General features: G+C 39.0%; 1 protein-coding gene across 4 annotated transcripts in view; it reads left to right on the top strand.

Moving 5' to 3' along the window:
* The window catches only part of LOC122813738, a 244931-nt gene that overhangs the window by 47091 nt on the left and 182994 nt on the right, over positions 1 to 14846 (top strand). The gene's annotated exons all lie outside the window — the stretch shown is intronic.

Consider the following 14846-nt stretch of genomic DNA (forward strand, 5'->3'; position numbering starts at 1 on the left):
TGTTTCTGGTAATATATACCAAGATAGTCTAGCATGTAGAGCATGTCCATCCTCTAGGTGATGGAATATTGAATTTAAACATTGAGGTTCAATTTACTATGCTTTGTCAGGCCGTAGGACACTGTCAGCATTATGCTGCATGACTCTATATCTTGGCCTAACTTTTTATTTTAATGCACAAAGGAGTTCTTGATTTCACCTGCTAGAAAGCTGGTAATGCTTGGAGACAAGTTGCTAGTCACCACAAGTAACTGGAATACTGCAGCAGCTATAAGTGTTTCAACCTGGTTATGGATGGAGGGAGCAGTTATTCTGAAAGTCTGTACCTTTCCTTCTGGTTTTGTTTTACAAACATGGTGCACCATGAGGTGTTAGACGTTTTCTCAGTGATACTGCTGGGCTGTGGTTTGAATTTGCAGTGCTTAAGTTTTCTGAGTTTATGGTCTGGACCTGTGACTTACTATTTGCATCCTTTCATAATTCATAAGCCTAGATCAGTACAGCATCTTCGGGACCTTCTCAGAGTTCAGGTTTTTCCTCTTACTTTATGAGGCACTGATTTCAACAGTGACTGCCTTATCAATACTCTTCCTTTCCTAGGCAAGGCTCTGGCAAAGTAACTTGACTCATTTAACTAACATGGACTATTTCAGTCTGATTTCCAGACCTGTCACAATAGTAAGATGGTACTAGGAAGGGTCTTTAGTGATCTACTCATGGTATAAAGCTAACATTGTTACTGTTTTATGTTCCTCCTTGAATGCACTGTGGATTAATCATGGTAACCTAATGAAGATCATATTCTGACTTCAGACACTCATACCAGTCCCATCTGTTCAGCTCTATTCCAGCTCTATTCCAGTCTAGTGTCACTAGCTCACTCTACCTAATAGAGGGAACATTCGTGAAGGGCAAGACACTTAGGTCCTTAATTTTGAATTATCTTCTGTTTCTCCTTTCTCCGTTTCCAAAAAAAAAATTTTTTTTCTAAGCTTGTTTCCCACCTTTCCTGTAACTAGTCTAGTCCAGATACATATTTGCTGTATCCAGGACTGTTTGTAAGCTTCTGAGCCCCCAAAGTCTTTCTGTGTTGGAGGGAAGCCTTCTAGCTTATCAGTGGGAGTGGTAAGCACTAGGTAGCCTAAATCACAAGAGTGGTTTCTGGCCCAGAAATTGTAGTTTATTAGCCGTTTGGAAGTTTTTCCATCTCTTTCAACTTACTGGTTTAAAAGTTCACGTTTGTGCTTGTTTCCCATCTTTTCTGTAACTAGTCTAGTCCAGATACAGATTTGCTACATCCAAGACTGCTTGTAAGCTTCTGAGCCCCCCAAGCTTCTCTGTGTTGGCGGGAAGCCTTCTAGCTTATCAGTGGGAGTGGTAAGCACTAGGTAGCCTATCTACCACAAGAGTGGTTTCTGGCCCAGAAATTGCAGTTTATTGGCCATTTGGGCAGTTTTTCTATCTCTTTCAACCTTCTGGTTTAAAAGCCCACATTTGCACTGGTTTCCCACCTTTCCTGTAACCAGTCTAATCCAGATACAGATTTGCTGTATCCAGGACTGTTTGTAAGCTTCTGAGCCCCCAAAGCCTTTCTGTGTTGGAGGGAAGCATTATAGCTTATCAGTGGGAGTGATAAGCACGAAGTAGCCTATCTACCACAAGATCCAGGTACAGATTCTTAGTTTTAGCACTTGAATTTGCTTATTTGTGCTCAACACTTGTTCAGAACTTGTTGTTAGCACTAAATAAGCTACAAATTGCTACAGCACTCAACCTTCCTCTTCACCTAGAAGAAAACAGTTTTTGTACTTACTTTCCTCACTGGCTTAGAGAAAAACAGCTCTTATACTTACTTTCCTCACATGTCTAGAAGAAAGTAGTTTTTTATTCAGGTATGTCCAAGTGTCAGCTCCCAATGTTCTCTCCTGTCTATCTGATGAATCTGGGCATCTTGGGGCAATGTAGCAATTGCCTCATGTACACAGACAACCCTCTCCTCCTACCACCCAACACCACAACCTCTGAGAGAAGCAATCAAACTGGAGGTAAAGCTCTCTCCAACCAAGACTGAACTTGACAATCAAGAGGAGAAGGTAAACACTTGCACCACATCGCACTCATCACATAGTCTCACTAAACCTATACCACCAAAATCCACACATAGAAACACAAAAGCATTCACGGAGGCTCTCAATAATAATCTGCTTAAGCAACAGACTTCAAAGCATAAACGCAAGCAACCTCCACCCCCCAACACAACCCAAATGACACATAGCCCACAGACTTAGTGTGCCACTCAACCACAGCCCATAAGGCAAAACAACGTACCCAACACACCAGTCATAGGTGACTCTATAGTCAGAAACACTGATGTCCCACTCACCAAGCTAAAGAAGGAGAAGGTTACTGTCAGCTGCCTGTCGAGTGCCAGAATCCGCCATATAACCCACGCACTCGGATCACCCCACAACAAGTACAAATATGACTCTGTCATTGTCCATGTTGATATGAATAACCTGAGACATACCTCCCTGGACTACATGAAAAGAGATATGGAAGAGCTCTCCAATCTTGTAGCCCAGGCAGGTATGACCCTAGCACTGAGTGCCATCCTGCCATTGCCCAGAATGATACCGCAGTAGAAGGACAAAATGATTGACTTCAACAATTGGCCAAGCTTCTGGTGTCATTCTAAAGGGCTCCAGTATCTGTCTGCCTGGGACGACATGGTCAACAGACCACGATGCTTTGCCAGAGATGGCCCGCACCTGTCACCCCTGGGATTCTGGATACTGGCTAAGCCTTTTGCTGCCCCTATAGTGCCTTTTTTAGGCAAGGTTCAAATGACAAATTCACCACCACAACAGGAACAGGCAAGCAAAAACTGAGGCTAATGCTACTCATCATGCTAGAAGTCTAAATCTCAAAATGCACTCCCTCGAGGCACTTCTAAAAATGGAGAACATCGATATCTCTTGCAGTGACTGAGACATGGTTCAAGGCTGCAGAGAGCACCCCTGCATTACCAGGCTATAACTCATACTACACTTTTTGGCCACCTACCCTGGACCGGAACACCAAAGGTGGAGGTGTGTCCATATTCATTAAAGATAGCCACACCTCCAGGCAAGTTGTTAGCATAATGCATCCAAAGTTATCCAAGTGCAACAAACTCTGGGCAAAACTGAAATCCAAATTGTAACTTGCTATAGATCCCCCACCATGCACCAGGATTCCCACTCCTCTTTTCTTGATATACTGGAAAATATTAGGGTTCAAACAAACACACTAATAATGGGCGATTGCAACTACCACACCATTAACAGGGAAAACTACTCATGTACCAACCCCTTCGCTCAACGCTTTCTGGAATTCATAAATTCCAATGCTCTGGATCAACTTATCCACACCCCCACCAGGGGCAACAATATCCTAGACCTAGTCATTACCAACATGAGTGACCGTCATGTTGATCAGATCCGACCATAAGCTAATCACCCTAGATATTCATATCTCACCCCCCCACCCCCCATTAAGGAAATCACTGTAAAAATTATCTCCAAAGCCAAATTCATGCTTCTTAAGACAGAAGTGGTGAACTTCATGACACCCATGCAGATGGACAATACAGTTATGACTGCTAAATCCTACACAGATGCACTCTATAAGCACTTACACAAGTGCATGGATCATGCTACCCAAACAGAACCAAGATGCTATTCTCCAAAAAAAGGAAGCCAATCTGGTGGTCCCCTGCCATAAACAAACTCTACAACAGAAGGAAGAAACTGTTGCAAATGAGAGAAAAATCCCATGAGTGGAGGAGTTCCCTGTTCAGCCTCAGTAAGAAGCTGAGATCCCTTATAAGATCCTCCAAAGCTAGCTATGAAAACAAAATTGCCACTGATTCTAGGGACAACCACAAATCATTCTATAGATATGTCAAGAATCTCAATGGCAACACCCAGATCTGCTCTGAGTTACAGCACAATTGCATGAAAATTACAGAACCACTGATATTGCCAACGTCCTGCAGATAGGTTCAGTGCTAACGTTACCCCCCTCTCAACCCCTAAAGGGTCCATATCTATACAAGAAGAATGCAGATTTCCTGTAATCACAACTACACCGGTAAAAGCTGCACTCTCTAAAGCCAAAAACACAGCATCCATAGGACCGGACAACATCCCAGGCTGCGTTTTACATGAACTTCAGAATGAACTGGCTTCCCACCTAAGCATCATGTTCAATCATAGTCTCACATCAGGCTTTGTGCCCACTGAAAGGCACACAGCAACAGTTATCCCACTCCACAAAGGGGGAGCCACCACTGATCCCAGAAACTATCGCCCTATTAGCCTGATGAGCCTGGTCTGTAAGGCCATGGAACGTTTAATCATGAAACTCCTAAACAAAGACATTGGTAACCTCCAAACTCTGGACCCCACCCAGTTCGGGTTTGTGAAAGGCAGATCATGCCTCCTGAACCTGATCAACTACTTTAAGGCAGTCACCAAAGCTGTAGACGAGGGTAAGGTTGTTCATACAGCCTATCTTGACCTTGCCAAGGCTTTCAACACCATCCCCCATTCTGGAATTATAGCTAAACTCACTAAACTAGGTATAAATCCTTATAACACAAGATGGGTTGCCAATTGGCCCACTGACAGAACCCACACTGTAAAAGTTGCAGACTCCAAATCTGACTTCAAACCAGTGACAAGTGGAATGCCACAGGGTTCAGTCCTGGGACCTCTCCTGTTTGTTATCTACTTCTCTGAAGTACAGGCTAACACAGAAGGCCTTTGGCTAAAGAAGTTCACAGATGACTGCAAACTAGGAGCCATAGCTGAGTCCCCAGATGATGTGGACATCCTACAGAAGGGCCTTACTGAGACAGATGCCTGATGTCAGAGCCATGGCCTCAAGCTCAATGCCAAAAAGTGCATTGTCATCTCCTTTGGTAAAAACTCTGTACCATGAACTATCACATAGGCGGCAGTCTACTTAATGCCAAATGTGTGATAAGAGACCTGGGGACCCAGGTGGACAGTAGTCACTCCTTTGAAAATCACATCGACACAGTGGTCAGGAAATACTTCTATGTGGCACACCTCATCACAAAAGGGTTCTCATCTAGGAAAAAAGAGGTCATTGTACCCCTCTACTCAACACTCATTGTACCCATTATAGAGTACAATGCCGCTTTTGGAATGTACCTCACAAGACATCTGCAGCAGCTGGAAAGTCCACAGAAGTACCTCACAAATAGGATTACTGGCCTCAAACAGATGCCCTACACTGACCATCTCAAAAAACTCCAGCTTTACTCTGTAGCATATCGCCTACTCCGAGGTGATCTCTACCTAACATATAAAGCTATGTCAAATCCAGAGCTGTTGGACATGCTACACCTAAAGAAATCCCAGTCCCTCCAAGCTACACACTCTTGGGACCTAAACCTTGTCACCACAATAAACTGGACATGCTGGAGGGATAGATTCCTGTCTCAGAGACTTTCCATACTCTGGAACAAGCTACCCATCTATGTCAAGCAAAATTCCTCATTAGCACTCTTCAAGAAAAATCTTGATAAGTGGATGGGAAATAGGAAATACACCCCAGGGATCACTTCTGTAGCTCTGCTCGACAGGGGCACAGGAAAATAACTTTCTTGGGTGGCATAAGCCAGGAAACCTTGTTGGCTAGGCTTACTTAGGCCCTTGGGCCGATAGCCTAGTACCTACCTATGAACCTATGAACCTCTATCTGGTTACCATGGTATCACTGGAATGGTCTTGGACTGGTATACTTCTTTAATCTCCAAGTCTCTCATGGATAGCTCTTTTTGCCTCAAGCTTATCCTCTCCCCTTCTTCTTGACTAATGTACCACAAAGGTTCATTTTAGGGCACATGCTTCCCCTCAGTGATCTCACTGGGGGGACAGGCTGACAGCATAACTCTTGTGCTGATTACACACACCTATGCCCCCCCCCCATGACTCTTTGACAACTCTGTAGTCTCTTACAGATGCCTTTCATTGTATATTTTACTGGATGGTTGCTAATTGGCTCAATGTCAGAGCACCTAAGACAGTTATTACTGCTTTTAAGCCATTTTCAGAGATTTGTACCTTCTGCTTTGAACTCTTATTACTCATGGAGATCGAAGGCTTGACTTTGTGTCTGAGATGCGTGATCTCAGAGTTATCCATAATGACAGACTGACACAAAGCGACCTGTTTTTAGCTGCTGGAAAGTCTGCCTCATTTAATCTACGGAATATTTCCTCAGTCAACTATCTTTTGCCCTATTAGGACCTGGCTGTGTTAATGTGTGCCCTTGTTTCTTCACAACTGGATCACTGGAGTTCACTTTTCTGTTTGCTCCCAGGTTATGAACTTGATGTCCTGCAAATAGTACAGATCTCTGCTACTGGTTACTAGCTGTTACTTCATGTTGCCACCACATTAAACTGGCTCTTTGGAGCCTCCACTGACTAGTGGTATTGTCTTGCATCATCTTTAAAGTTCTATTTCTTGTTTCATTACCCCCATACATGAAACAATTACTTATTCCACATTGTCTTATCTATGTCTTCCACAGTGCAAACCAGCGGTCATTCTGATGGTGTCATTTCAATCCTCCAAGATTCAGTCTTTTGACTTATGGCCACACCTTTGGAACCTACCATGCAGGTATCTCCAGGAAACACCAGTGATGAGTGGTTTTACATTTTTTCCTTAAGACATGATTAATTTTGCTTTCAATTAGTGTTTTCATTTGTTTAACAAAAATATTTCTTAATTTAAAACTCACCTCACCTGCTTTTAGTTTATTGCTTTGCTTTGTTTTATTTTTTATTTATATTCTGTGTTTTATTCCGTATGTTTTCTTATTTATTTGTTTTTATTATTTATATTCTTTATTAGATAGCAAACAATGCAATAAACTTGAACTTCCTTATTGAACCTCAGGAATTTTATTTGTTCAGCTTTTTCCCAGCATGCCACTCAGAATGAATTTGGATCAAACTCAGAAACTCATATAATCCAAAAAGACCATTTTGATGACAAACTCAAAACCTCCTATGCAAACAAAAATCAAAATTCATTAAGGTGATTAATTATATTCAATAGATATTTACAAATTATGGAACTCAATGCCAACAGAGATTTTGCCATAAATTAACAATAAAATATTCACAGATAGATTAAAACAACACCTGCATACTAAATGGGACTCCTTATGGTCAAAATATTAACATTACAACATGTTTACTTATAGAAAGAATATTAGCATAACTATGAGGCACATGCATTATGATAAATACCCCATCTCTATTACCATGCCCTTATTCCAAAATGCCCTTAGTCTATTTTAACAACAAAACTATCTCTAGTAGGTTTCATTTACACATTTGGTCTATCCTAACCTCGTTATTACTTTGATTATTCACATTACCCTATGTTATTTACAATGATTCCATTATATTCTAATATATGAATTACCTTTCTTGATTTTTTCTGCATCTAATTCATCCAACCTAACAAATAGTCAGCTGACATTCAATGCAAACAACATTCTAAGGTGTCACATATAGATAATTTTATTTTTATTGCAAAGAAGCATAGCAAATATAAACATCAAAGGAGATGTGTCATCCACTGATGGTTAATCAGATTTACAGAAGAGTAAAAAAACCAAAAAATAATTACTACAATAAAACTATAAACATTTTAACTCATTTTAATAGTATGTGCTGTCATAAGAGTGTTGATGTAATGGATTATTAAATGGGCTATTTCAAGTATTACCTAGGAAGTATAAATTTAATAAACTGAACACTGTATTCTAAAAATGTTAATCTGGGAATGGACCATAGGTCTGTTGCTGTGGTATAGAACTATACTGTAAGTTTCATCTATTCAGATTACATTGTAGTATTTTTTGACAAATATTGTCCATTCTGAAGTGCTTATCAGATGCTGTGATTTCCCCTGGGATGCAATGTGCAGTTTAGTGACGAGAGATATTTCAGCAAGCCATGCTTTTTGGATTTTGTTTAGTCCTGGGTCTTTTAGATATATGGCTAATATCCATGTGCCAGTTTAGGTTGGTAAATGAAAATTCAATACTTTATGCATCCATATTTCTCAAAGCGATTGTACATATTTAATAAAAAAAAACACTATACAATGGCAAGTAAACCAAGAGTGTTGGAGAAAAAAACCTTTAGCTCATCATAAGTTTATTCTTTACTTTCATCAAATATAACCAGACTTCTTCAGAATAACACCATGACAAGCACCCAATTATTTTATAAAACATGTATAACCAATGAAAAACATTGAAATGTGTCATATGTTTAAACATCAAATAAAAACCTTAATTAATCTAAGTTCTTAAAAACACACAAACATAAAAACATTAAAAAACATCTACAATTAAAAGTGTTAAGTCACTAACACTATTAGACTCTTTATTTTATTATACTCATATAATTTTCTGCCTTTTATTTTTAAGAAAACATTTGATGTTTATTACATCATTTAATGCTGGTGGTCGATCTGCTCCTAACTTTAACTGCCACATAGTTTCTTCTTGCTCGACTTTATTCTTATAATTGCCCCCCTGCAAATCTCTAAATACTGGTTCTAAAACTGAAGAAAGGGATTTTTATATGTTTTGTAATGTTTACTATGTTTACAGAGGGCATTATTTTCATTTCCTTTTTTCATAGCATAAACATGTTCTCTGATTCTCTCCTTCAAACAACTACGAGTCATCCTTACATAATAAGCATTATACCCTGAGCAAACAGAAATATATACTAATCCTCTGGAATTACAGTTAAATACTCCTGATACTGAAATAGTATAATTTAAATGCTCCAGGCTAATATAGGATCCCTCTAATATGTACCGATGCATATTGCGCCCCACCCCACATTTATACATTCCTTTATTCTTAAGGGAAATGCTATTGGGGGAATATCCTTAGTAGTATCACTTAAGAAAGATGAATTTAACAAATGCTTTGGCTAAACATGCAAGCTTGTATCATGACCACACTTTTAAATTTAGGGTTATACAAGTTATGAAAAACATCAAGATAGGTGGTGATAGTCAGAATTATCTAGAGAAGGCTGAACTAGAATGGATTTTGAAATTGAGATCCCATATCGAACCAGGACTCAATTGTGCTGTTAGCATAAAGCCTGTGTTAGCTGCACGTAGATAACCATCTTTGTATATATTTTTATGATTTTGTCACACAACTATTATATTGCTTGTTACATAGTTCTGTAGCTTATTAGCTAGTTATTATGATATCTTATAGTATTAAGTATTTTTCAATGACATATACATTTTTAGCATTTTTAATTGTTTTATTTATTTTATTTATTTCTATATATGTCTACATGCTTATACCTACATATACATTAGTATATATGTTTTTGTGTATATACTTTTTATACATACATATATCTTTATTTCGTTTTAAGGAACCTAAATGATTAATTAAATAATTGATTAATGAGGACAAGTATCTCATCAATTAGATGAAAGTTATAAAAGCAGATGTATTCAGTTTTATTTTAAAACCTGAAGAAGCGTACTTGGATGTACGTGAAATCACTTGTTTGATATATATATTGAATAAATCTTGTTTGTTCATCATCATGGAGGTCTCTGCTTGTTCTATTTTGTGATTAGTATCACTTTGTAGCAAAATTTTAAAATTGAAACTATTATTATACACAAAATTGGGATTGCTTCCTACAACATTAAATAATTCTGCATTTCCTTCTAAAACACTCCAAGTGTCATTAATGATAGTCCTAATTCCTAGACTGTCAACTGTAATGTCTAGATTATTTGGAATGCTTCAAAATAGGTAAAAACATTGTGTTCCTCTTTGCTATAATCTTTTCTACAATATTAAGGAATTTTTCTTCAGAAAATAAATGTATTGTGACTATAGATATATGCTCACTATTTACTTCCATACCACATGACAAAGGATTGGACTAGACTAGGCTATATTATACAAGTTTACTAAGTTCACCAACCAATATATTAGTTTTTATTGTAGTTTATTAGAAATGTTATTAGACATTTTTTTTATTATTTTTAATAAAAGTTTTATAAACAAATTAAAGGGGTAGCAATGGGTTAATCTGCTGCCCCTGCTTTTGTTAATATTGTCTTGGGTTGGTGGGAACATAGCGTTCTAGTTCCTTTTATAAAAGAATATAGAGTTATTTATTATAATAGATTTATGAACAATCTTTTTTTTTAGTTGTAGAAGCATCGAATGATGATTCTAGAGAAATAGTAATGTAATTGAATCAGGAATCTGAAATTTTTTACAGAGTGTGAAATAGGAACACAGGTGAATTTTTAGAATGGATTTACATTATAGAAGCTATCACCCTATATTTATGAAAAAGAATATACCAAGGTGACAATATATAAGGGCTTTGAGGATGACCACTAATGACAAAGTTTTTGCCCAACCAATGGAGTTTATTACCTCCCTATTAATTGAATAGGTTCATAGGTTCATAGGTTCATACTAGGCTATCTGCCCTAGGGCATTTATAAGCCTAGCCAGAGTAGGTTTGGCTTTCGCCACCCATTTTAAATTAATTTTGCTATGCCCTTTTTTGAGGTTAGTATACTGTGCCTCTGTCTAACAGTGACACAGAAGTGATACCCGGGGTAAACCTATGATCTCCCATCCACTCATCAAGATTCCTCTTGAAGAGAGTCAATGAGGGACTCTGCCTAACCTGGACTGGGATTTTATTCCATAGTGAAGGGAGCCTCTGGGTTATGAATCTGTCCCTCCAGCATGTCCTATTTATTTCACTGCTGAGGTTCAAGTCTCTCGAGCGTGTAGCTCGATGGGATTTGGATTTTTTGAGGTGCAGCATGTCCCTTAATTCCTGGTTGGACATGGCCTTATACATCAGGCACAGGTCACCTCTGAGCAGGCGGTATGCCACTGAGTAGAGCTGGAGTTTCTTTAACCGGGCAGCATATGGCATCTGTTTGAGCCCTTTGATCCTCTTGGTGAGGTACTTTTGGGGTCTTTCCAGTTGTTGTAGGTGTTTGGTAAGGTACATCCCAAAAGGGGCATTGTACTCAATTATGGGCCTGATGAGAGATGAGTAAAGAGGCACGATGACCTCCACTAATCTAGATGTGAATCCCTTCATGATTAGGTGGGCTATATAAAATGTTTTTCTAACCACTTTGACCACGTGGTTGTCAAATGAGAGATTGCTATCAACTTGGGTCCCCAGGTCCCTAATTACTTCTTCTGTACTTAATGGATTACCACCTATGTGGTAATTTGTGGGCACTTTGTTTTTGCCAAAGGGGATGACTATACACTTTTTGGCGTTTAGCTTGAGGCCATGGCTCTGGCACTAGTTGTCTGTTTCTATGAGGCCCTTTTGGAGGATGCTTGTGTCGGCTGGAGAGTCGATTATGGCGCCCAGTTTGCAGTCATCTGCGAACTTGGTCAGCCACAGTCCTTCCATGTTGGCTTGTACCTCCGAGAAATATATACCAAACAAGAGAGGTCCCAGGACTGAGCCTTGTGGGACGCCACTTGTAACTAGTTTGGAGTCTGACATGGCTCCAGCAATTCTAACCATGTGGGTTCTGTCCTTGAGCCAGTTTGCAACCCATCTAGTGACATAGGGGTTTATATTTAAGCTGGTGAGCTTATCTATAATGCCCGAGTGGGGTATTGTATCGAAGGCTTTTGCGAGGTCCAGATAGGCTGTGTGGACCACCTTCCCTTTGTCAATGGCCTTGGTGACTGTTTCAAACAAGTCAACCAGGTTTACGAGGCAGGATCTGCCCTTAACAAAGTGGAACTGGGTAGGATCCAGTGTCTGTAGGTCCCCAATATCTTTATTTATGAGGTCCATGATGATCCTTTCCATAGCTTTGCAGACCGAGCTAGTCAGGCTTATGGAGCAATAGTTTTCAGGGTCCGTTGAGGCACCACCTTTGTGCAGAGGGACCACTGCTGCTGTACATCACTCTTTGGGTACATATCCTGTAGTAAGGCTGAGATTGAACAGTAGTTTTATGTTTGGGTTTAGCTCTTCTTGGAGTTCATGTAGGACGCAGCCTGGGACACCGTCTGGTCCCATTGATGCGGTGTTTTTTGCTTTGGAGAGGGCGGCTCCCACCTGAGCATATGAGATGTCAGGGGGGCAGCACTCTGCTGGGATAGATATTTGCCCTTTTGGTGGGGAGGGGGGGAGTTTGCGCTGAACCTGTCAGCTAGGGTGTTGGCAATGTCTGTGGGTTCGGTGTATTTTTTGTCATTTTGGACTAATTCTTAGCATATCTGGGAATTCCCACCCAGGTTCCTAATATAACTAAAGAAATCCTTGTGATTATCCTTAGTGTCCTGTGCAATTTTTCTCTCGAAGCTGGCCTTTGACGATTTTATGAGTGCCCTTAGTTTTTTGCTAATACTGATCAGAGATGCCTTCCCTTTTTGGGATTTTGCTCTATCATGTAGTAGCTTCCTCCTTCTATTGTATAGTTTGTTTATGGCTGGGGTCCACCAGACAGGTCATCTGCCTTTGGAGGATTGGGTCTTGGTTTTATTTGGGATTGCATGATCCATGCATTCCTGAAGGTGTTCATAGAATGCATTTATAAAAGATTCTGCGGTCTGGGCCATATTTTCCACAGGCCCGGGGGCTTTGAAGGATTCCACCTCGGTTTTGAGGAGTGTGAAATTTGCTTTAGAGAAGTTTTTCACTGTGGTTTTCTGGGCAGGGGTGGGGTTGGGATGTGAATATCCAGTGAGATCAGTTTATGGTCTGATCTTACCAGTGAGGGATACACTTCTGGTCTGGAGCATAGAGTCCCCATGTTGGTGATGATCAGGTCCAGTATGTTTTCCCCTCTTGTGGGAGTGGTAACAAGTTGTTCCATAGCATTTGAGTTTATGAATTCTAGGAACCTTTGGGCAAGTGTGTTGGAGCTAGAGTAATGCTCCCAATCTATGTTTGGGTAGTTGAAGTCGCCCAATATAATGGTGTTCGGAGAGACCTTCATATTTTCCAGTGTTCTCAGGAAGGCCGAGTGGGGTTCCTGGATTTGGGAGGGTCTCAGGAAAGCTGAGTGGGGTTCCTGGGTTTGGGATGAAGGTATAAAAAAGAAAAAATGCTTCATATTGTAGAAGAGATTACATCAAAGAGAAATATAATGTTTTACCTATTTTGAACCATTCCTTTATATCTCTCAAAGAAGGAGTCTCCTCTGATTTTTTACTAGGCAGGAATACTGTTTGTAATCTAGGTATTACAGTTGACAGTCTAGCAATTTGGACTATCATTAATGACAAAGGAGTATTTTAGAAGGAAATACAAAATTATGTAAGGTTATAGGAAGCAATCCTAATTTTGTGTATAATAATAGTTTCAATTTTAAAACTTTATTACAAAGTGATACTACTACGGATATTCCCCCAGTAGTGTTTCGCTTAAGAATAAATGTAGGGGGAGGATGCAATATGCATTGGTACATATTAGAGGGACCCTATATTAGCCTAGAACATTTAAATGATACTATTTCAGTATCATGAGTATTTAACTGTAATTCCAGAGGATTAGCATATATTTCTGTTTGCTCAGGGTATAATGCTTATTATGTAAGGATGACTCGTAGTTGTTTGAAGGAGAGAATCAGAGAACATGTTTATGCTATGAAAAAAGGAGATGAAAATAATGCCCTCTGCAAACATAGTAAACATTACAAAGGATATAAAAATTCCTTTCTTCAGTTTTAGAACAAGTATTTAGAGATTTGGGGGGGGGGGTGATTATAAGAATATAATTGAGCAACAAGAAACTTTGTGACAGTTAAAGTTAGGAGCAGATCAACCACCAACATTAAATAATGTAATAAACATTGTGTTTTCTTAAAAATGAAAGGTGGAAAATTATACAAGTGTAATAAAATAATAGAATACTAGTCTAATAGTTTTAGTGACTTATCACTTTTAATTGTAGAAGTTTTATGTTTTTATGTTTGGGTGTTTTTAAGTCCTTAGATTAAGGTTTTTAACTGATGTTTAAACATGTGACAGTTTTCAATGTTTTTCATTGGTTATACATGTTTTATAAAATAAGTGTGTGCTTGTCATGGTGTTATTTAGAAGAAGTCTGGTTATATTTGATGAAAGAATAAACTTATGTTATGCTAAAGGTTTTCTCTCCGGCACTCTTGGTTCACTTGCTATTTTATAGTGGGTTTTTTATTTTGTTTTGTTGCCACTGTTGGGTAGTGTTGTTTTGTGTTCTTTGACTGTATATAGCTGCATGACCAAAACATGTGGTCAGTTTTGCTTTTCTGCTCTTTACAAGTCAGACAGGAGTCAGAGGTGATAATGCTTTCCTCATCACTCTCTCTGGGGTCTAGTAGCCTTGATATTTTAATTTAAATTGATGGTTCAGTAGATAAAGAAAGGAGATAGAATCCTTAGCAGATGAGATTGTATGGGGTAACATTCTTCTGATTTCATTTCCCCAAACAGATTAACATAAAGGGTAAGCTGGTTTGTCACTTTTTTCCTGTATTGTTGGAAAAGTTGTGACATATAGATAAAATTACTGTTGTATATTCTCATTGTCTTACAATTTTATTGTGATGTATAGCATTTTGTTGCATATTTTAAACTGAATTACTGTAAGATGTATTGACTTTCCTGTTGCACCATAAATCTTGTAGGCTGTAAATTATGTAATGCACTTACATACTCTGTGGACTTCCACTGAGAAAAGGCTTTCAGCTAAATCAGAT

This window comes from Protopterus annectens, chromosome 10.part0 (assembly GCF_019279795.1).
Source record: "Protopterus annectens isolate FY-2018-M chromosome 10.part0, PAN1.0, whole genome shotgun sequence".
Classification (NCBI taxonomy): domain Eukaryota; kingdom Metazoa; phylum Chordata; order Ceratodontiformes; family Protopteridae; genus Protopterus; species Protopterus annectens.